Source organism: Ursus arctos, unplaced genomic scaffold, assembly GCF_023065955.2.
Source record: "Ursus arctos isolate Adak ecotype North America unplaced genomic scaffold, UrsArc2.0 scaffold_18, whole genome shotgun sequence".
Lineage (NCBI taxonomy): Eukaryota > Metazoa > Chordata > Mammalia > Carnivora > Ursidae > Ursus > Ursus arctos.
The window spans coordinates 34,565,937-34,573,013 of record NW_026622852.1 but is presented as its reverse complement, the minus strand read 5'-3'; the positions used below and the strand labels follow the sequence as shown (position 1 = coordinate 34,573,013).

The following is a 7,077-nucleotide window of genomic DNA, read 5'->3' as shown; positions in this document are numbered from 1 at the left end:
GTCACTTAAAGGGATTAGAGCTGTATGGATTAAAATGATTTAAATGTTAGGTTAGTGAGTGTATTAATTACCTATTGCTGTATAGCAAATTACCCCCAAAACTTAATGGATGAAACAACAGTAAGGATTTTTTTTTTTTTAACCTCATTGTATCTGTGGGTCAGGAATTTGATAGTGCCTTAGCTGAGTTGTTCAGGCTCCAGGTCACTCAGGAAATTATAGCTGAGATGTTGGCCAGAAATGCAGTCATGTGAAGGCTTGACTAGGACTGGACAATTTGCTTCCCTGGTGCCTTACACTTGTTAATGGCAAGTTGATGCTGGCTATTGGCAGAAGGCTTCAGTTCATTACCACGTGGGTTTCCCTTTAGGATCCCCCCCCCCCCAAGTATCCTCCTGGCATGGGGATTGGCTTCCCCCAGAGCGAGCCATCCAGGAGGGCATGGTGAAAGTCTCAATGTCTCTTATGGCCTGGCTTTGGAAGCTTCACTGTCATGTCTGCAGTATCCTACCGGTTACCTTGGTCAGCCCTACTCAGTGTCAGAGAAGACTATCCAAATATCAGGATGCCATCTTGGGAGCTGACTAGTGAGTGATTTTTCGCCTTTATGATGGCTTCATTCAGATTTAATAAAGCATATTTTGCTTATACCTTAAAACCAAGTTGGTGGAATTGGTGAAAGCCGAAGTTAGGTGTCCCCTCATACAATGAAATTTGCATGGACCCCTGAAGGAAATGTAAGAACGATGGAGAGAGTGGTAAGGTGAGATCAGAGCAGTGTGTGTGCCAGGAGGGTAGGGGTGCATGGGGAGGGTACAGATCAAGTATGCCTTGTTGGCCATTTGGACGGACTTGGGTATTTTTTCCCTTCCATAATATCAGGAGCCTTGCAGGAAATACATGCCTGAATGTTGTCATCTTCTTCCTTTCTCTCTCACCTGTACAGTTCAAATGGCACACAAGATTTTGGGAAGTTGTGAGAAAAGGAGGCTAGGAAATGTAAGACAGAAGTGGGGAACCTGGTAGAGTTTAATAATAGAAGTCATTATTGTGAGGAATGTGTCTGTATGTATGTGTGTATGAGAGAGAGAGACAGAGAGATAAAGGGATTCAAAAGTCTAGTAATATGGATTGGTAGTAGCTGCAACAATATTCTTTTCCTTTCCTTTCCTTTCCTTTCCTTTCCTTTCCTTTCCTTTCCTTTCCTTTCCTTTCCTTTCCTTTCCTTTCCTTTTTAAAAAATTAATTTATTTGAGAGACAGAGAGTGAGTGAACAAGACAGAGCCCAAGCTGGAGGAGGGGCAGAGGGAGAGGGGAAAGCAGGCTCCCCACCGAGCAGGGAGCCCAATGCAGGGCTGGATCCCACAATCCTGGGACCATGACCCCAGCTGAAGGCAGCCACTTAACCGACTGAGCCACCCAGGCGCCCCAATATTCTTTTCCTTTAAAAAGTTATTTTAACAAATTCTTACTTAAAATTTTTTTCCTGATTACCCAAGCAATATATGTTCATTATAGAAAGATCAGGAATATAGAGACTAGTGTAAAAAAAATAAGGCAATAATCATCCACAATGCCATCACTCAGAAGCAACACTTCAGGGGCAGCTGGGTGGCTCAGTCAGCTAAGTGTCTGCCTTTGGCTCAGGTCATGATCCTGGGGTCCTGGGATGGAGCCCTGCATGGGGCCCTGCTCAGCTGGAAGTCTGCTTCTCTCTCTTCCTCTCCCTCTGCTCCTCTCCCCTGCTTGTGATTTCTCTCTCTCTCTCTCAGATAAATAAATAAAATCTTTAAAAAAAAAAAGGAGAGGGGCACCTGGGTGGCACAGAGGTTAAGCGTCTGCCTTCGGCTCAGGGCGTGATCCCAGCGTTATGGGATCAAGCCCCACATCAGGCTCCTCTGCCATGAGCCTGCTTCTTCCTCTCCCACTCCCCCTGCTTGTGTTCCCTCTCTCGCTAGCTGTCTCTATCTCTGTCGAATAAATAAACAAAATCTTTAAAAAAAAAAAAAGGAGACAACACTTAATATTTTGACATTTTCTTGGTTCTTGTTTTTGTATACTTTATTCCTGAACCTGAGATCATATTCAGCTTTTCATAAACATTTAACTAGGTCATTTAAAAATTTTAAATAAGTATTATTTTTAAAGATGGATATATAGGGGCTCCTGGCTGGCTCAGTTGGTAGAGCATGTGATTCTTGATCTCAGGGTTGTGAGTTTGAGTCCCATGTTGGGTACAGAGATTACCTAAAAATAAAATCTTAAGAAAAAATTTAAAAAGTAGATATATATATTTCTCCTTTTGATATACATGCTCTTTAAAAAATTAAATACTCTAGAATTATATTGAGAAATAAAAAGTCCTCCCAAATATCACCTCCTAAACTGTTAATGGGTATAGTTTATAATTTCCAGATATTTTTGTATGTATTCATAAAATTATGTAGATAATGCTTATAAATAGATATTTTGAAGTGTTCTGTGATTTATTTTACTTAAATATCACTATCATGAGCATTTTCTATTTCCATTGTTTCCTCACCCTTTAAAAAATAGAATTTTTTTTCTGATTACAAAAGTAATAAATTTTTTAAAAAATACCATTTTTAACAACTGTGCAATATTCCATCATATAGATACCATTATTTATTTAATAGTTAACATGCTATTTCCACTATTTTGTTATTATGAACAATCCTGTGAAAATTTCTTTGGTAATTTCCCTCCTGTATTTCTGATTATTTTCTTTGGCACATGGAAATTAGAATTTCCATGTCAGGCTTTAATAACTATATAATACATATCTGCTATTTGCTTTTCCCCTCACAATTTTATGTACTGCAAAACAGTGATGTCTCATTCAATTATTTTTTGTAAAAATATTTATTAAGTGACCGAACCACCTTGTAACAACAATGTAATTTTTAAAAATGTGAATAAAAAAATTACAACAATATGCCCACCATAATAAACCAACTTTATTTTTCCATATTCTCATTTAATCCTTTTTTATATTCATGGATACTTTTAGACTGGGGCTCAGCAAACTTTTTCATAAAAGACCAGCTAGTGATATTTTAGGCTTTGCATGTCACACAGTCTCTGTTGAAACCACTCAACTCTTTGCTGCAGTGTGAAAGCAGACATAGCCAATACGTTAATGAATGAGCATGGCTATGCTCCAATAAAACTTTATTTACAAAAATAGGTGGCCTGCCTGTGTTTGTTAAACCCTATTTTAGACAGTCATTCTTATAATTCAGATGAAATTATTTGCTTGGCCATTCACTTTCTGAAGCTGTTTTAAATTTTTAATTATTTAATTTTCAATTGTTTTTCCCAGCTCTTTCTTAACCATACTGCAATTATGGAGCTGAAGCCCCCAGATTGATGTGTTTTTAGTATGCAATAAATTCAATGCACTTACTGATTATAAAAATACAGGATGTTGTTTTATAATGGGCTTTAAGGATGACTCTTAAAAGAAAAGTAGTCATCTGTAACCTCACACCATAGCAACAGTTATGATCTTTTTCTGCCTTGGTCTATGAGCATACTTTTTGATGATTATATTAATGGAAAAGATGATATAGCAAGAGTAATTTTGGAAAAAAAAAATCGCCTCTAGGCCCACTAACCGAACAGATGCAGTTTTAGTTATTGTCTACCAGCAAATATATTTTTATATGGCTGTAGTTATGTACATCTATTGTTTTAAAATATGTTTTTCATTTATTCTAATGAATACATATTCGAAGCTATATTAGTTTGTCCATATTTTTTATCTTCTAAAGGAATTTCAAAATGCATTTATCCTATTCAGTGTAGCCCCCTCTTCATCAGTCTGAGGCAGCTTAATCCAGTCATTTTTTACTTGTATATTTTCACTTTATATTGTGAAGAATTCTATTTTTTTATTATTTTTTTACTATGAAGAGTTTTAAATGCACAGGAAAGTTGAAAGAATAGTGTACTGAACACCGACATACTCACCACCTAGATTCAGCAATTTATATTTTACACACACACACACATAATTTTTTCCTCAATCATTTGAAACTGAAGTGCAAACATCGTTGATACTTCACTCCTAAGTACTTCAGTAAGGTATCTCCTAAGAATAAGACTGTTTCCCTGCATAACCACAATGCCATTATCACATTTAAGAAAACTAATAATGATCTCTAATACCATCTAATACCTAGTCCATATACAAATTTCCTCAGTCGTTCCCAAAATATTATATCCAGTAGTTCCATTTGGAACCAAAACCCAGTTAAGGTTTGTATCTTGCATTTGTTAATTTGTCTTTTCAATCTTTTTAATTAATTAATTAATTAATTATTTTTTGAAGATTTTATTTATTTATTTGTCAGAGAGAGACAGAATAAGCAAGGAGGGAGAGGCAAGCAGAGGGAGAAGCAGGTTCTCTGCTGAGCAAGGAGCCTGATGTGGGACTTGATCCCAGGACCCTGGGATCAGGACCTGAGCTGAAGGCGATGCCTACTCGACCGAGCCACCCAGGCGTCCCTCAATCTCTTTTAAACTAGAAGAGCATCTTGGCATTTTTCACCATGACATTGACTTTTTGAAGTGACTGGGATGATTGTCCTTATTCCACAATCTGGTTTTGTCTGATTGTTTCCTCATGGTGTCACAGAGATTGTTTATCTCCTGGACTGCCTGTACACTGTGCACTAAGTCTAAAAGTGAAGTAGATTCAGGTTAAACCTAAAATGGGGGAAATATTTCACCGTTCATTCCTAACAACTTGATTCATTTGACATTCTCTTGTACATAAAAATATGTTCCATGTGACATGGTAGATGAGATCTGCTTTGTAATCGGAAAGGTTTTACAGTAGGGGACCTTGGGAAAATGACTTAACTTCTTTGAGCCTAAGTGTCTCCATACGTGAAAAGGGAAGTGGTAGACACTCAATAAACGTTTGCTCTCTCCCCTAGTTGGTAGGTTCTTCGGGATCTCGCAAAGCACCACCAGGATAGATATCTCAAGCGCATCTGAAGAGCTCACGTTTCCTAAGTAAGACAGCAGCAGCAAGACGGCAATCATTTCTGTAGAGACAGTATCATCATAATGCAATATTAGCTACTGTGATCTTCTATCATTTCCTTCCTGGAGAGTTATGACTGTGGCATTGAGGATTTAAGACCTACAGCCCGAACACTACTTACTACAAATCTCTCACAAAGCTGCTGCAATAAATCTCCTAGAGGAAAGTCATTGCATAAAAAATCCCCAACTCCAGGGAGCTGGCCATTTATTTTCCTAGGAAAGAAGGGCTGTGATGAGAGACGCTCCATGCTCCTTTAACTCCATGGAACAGAACCCAACAAAGCATTCATCATAGAAAGTTGAGTGATAGGCCCACTGAGACAAGCTGGGGAAGGAAGTTGGAAGGGGAAATGGCCCCAGCCAAGGCCTGCCCAGGGATTTCCCCTCAGCCTGGGGATTAGCTCTGCACAGAACCAGCACAACTGAAGATCCAGTTCCTGAAGACAAACTGCCTTTACCGATATGAAGCCAGCGGTCTAAAATTGGGCCCAATCTACTCCAGAGATTTATTTAGTCTGCATAGTGTTTAAAAATGTTTTTATTTAGATCCAGCATTTAAAATTTGAAAATGTCACAGAGAAAGATAAAATCCAGATTTCTGGCATCTCTAAACAAATTGGAATATTCAACCACAGTGGATGAGTGCCTGCATTCTTGCCCCCTGCAGGCAGTGTGAGTAGGCCCCAGTGTGCCAGCCGTTTCCCCTTGTACCTTACCTGCTTTGCCAGCAATGGAGTTTGCACTCCCCATACTGATCTATCGCCCTGGCATCCATTCTCTCACCTTCTACCCCCACCGCTGTCTTTGTATCAAACTGTAGCCCTTAAATAGAAAATACATGGAGTGCCTGGGTGGCTCAGTTGTTGGGTGTCCGCCTTTGGCTCAGGTCATGATCCTGGGGTTCTGGGATCAAGCCCCACATCAGGCTCCTTGCTCAGTGGGGAGTCTGCTTCTCCCTCTCCCTGTGCCCCTCCACCCCACTCATGTGTTTTCTCAAATAAATAATCTAAAAAAAAAGAAAAAAAAAGAAAATACAACTGACTGATCCTTCTTCAATCATGATCTCATACACACTCAGGAGATATTTCTAACAGAAAGGCAGCCTAGAGTAAAGCAGAGAGCACAGGCTTTGCTTACAGGCGACTTCAGCTCAGATCCCATCTCTCCCTTACTCTGGGATGTGACCCAACTTGCTAAGTTCCTCTTGAAACTTTGCTGAAGTTTGCTCACAGCAAAAAGTCTATACTAGGATCTCCCACCTTGGGAGACACCTTGGATGGGCCATCGTCTCCCATATTCTGTGACCTCGTGTTCTTTTGGCTTAGTCCTTTCCATGGCTTCTTTCCTTCGTTTTTTTCTGTCTTCTTTGAAGGCACCCCTTCCTGGAACATTCCATAGATGTCAGTATTCCTCAGGGTTCTGTCCTTGACGTGGCTCCCTGCTACTTCCATTCCTTACCCTTCCCTCAGTCTAATGATGGTACGGACACACACATTCATAAGCGAATTACAGCACAATGATTTTGTTTTTTTTTTTTTTTTTTAATTCAGTCTCTGTAGCGACTACCAAAAATTGTCAGTGCCCACTGTATTTCGAGTCGTCATGGTGGGGTATTGCGAGAAGTTTTCAATTAGCAATAATCATGCCTTGGGTAAACCTCATTGGCTACAGTACTACCACTGCACTTGTTTTACTTTTTTTTCCTTCTTTAAAATTTTGTTTACTTAAGTAACCTCTATATCCCGTGTGGGCCTCGAACTCACAACCCCAGGATCAAAAGTCACATGCTTTTCTGGCTGAGCCAGCCGGGTACCCTGTTTTGCTTTTTTTTTTTTTCCCCCATTTATCATTCCATCAACTTTTGCTCTTTGCTGCAGCACACTCTTCAAAGGAAACATTTAATGGCTGCACAATATTCCATTTCGTGAATAAATGATAATTCACTTAATCATTCCTCTAACATTGGACGGTTAGGTTGTTCTAATTTTGAAAGGTGAGAAT

At 39.3% G+C, this 7,077-nt stretch overlaps 1 non-coding gene across 1 annotated transcript; it reads right to left on the bottom strand.

The window, feature by feature from the left end:
• Positions 1-6,626: 6,626 nt before the first annotated feature.
• Positions 6,627-6,767, bottom strand: LOC113260700 (U4 spliceosomal RNA). The gene has a single exon (XR_003318075.1). It is a non-coding gene; the product is annotated as a U4 spliceosomal RNA (small nuclear RNA).
• Between the last annotated feature and the right edge of the window lie 310 nt (positions 6,768-7,077).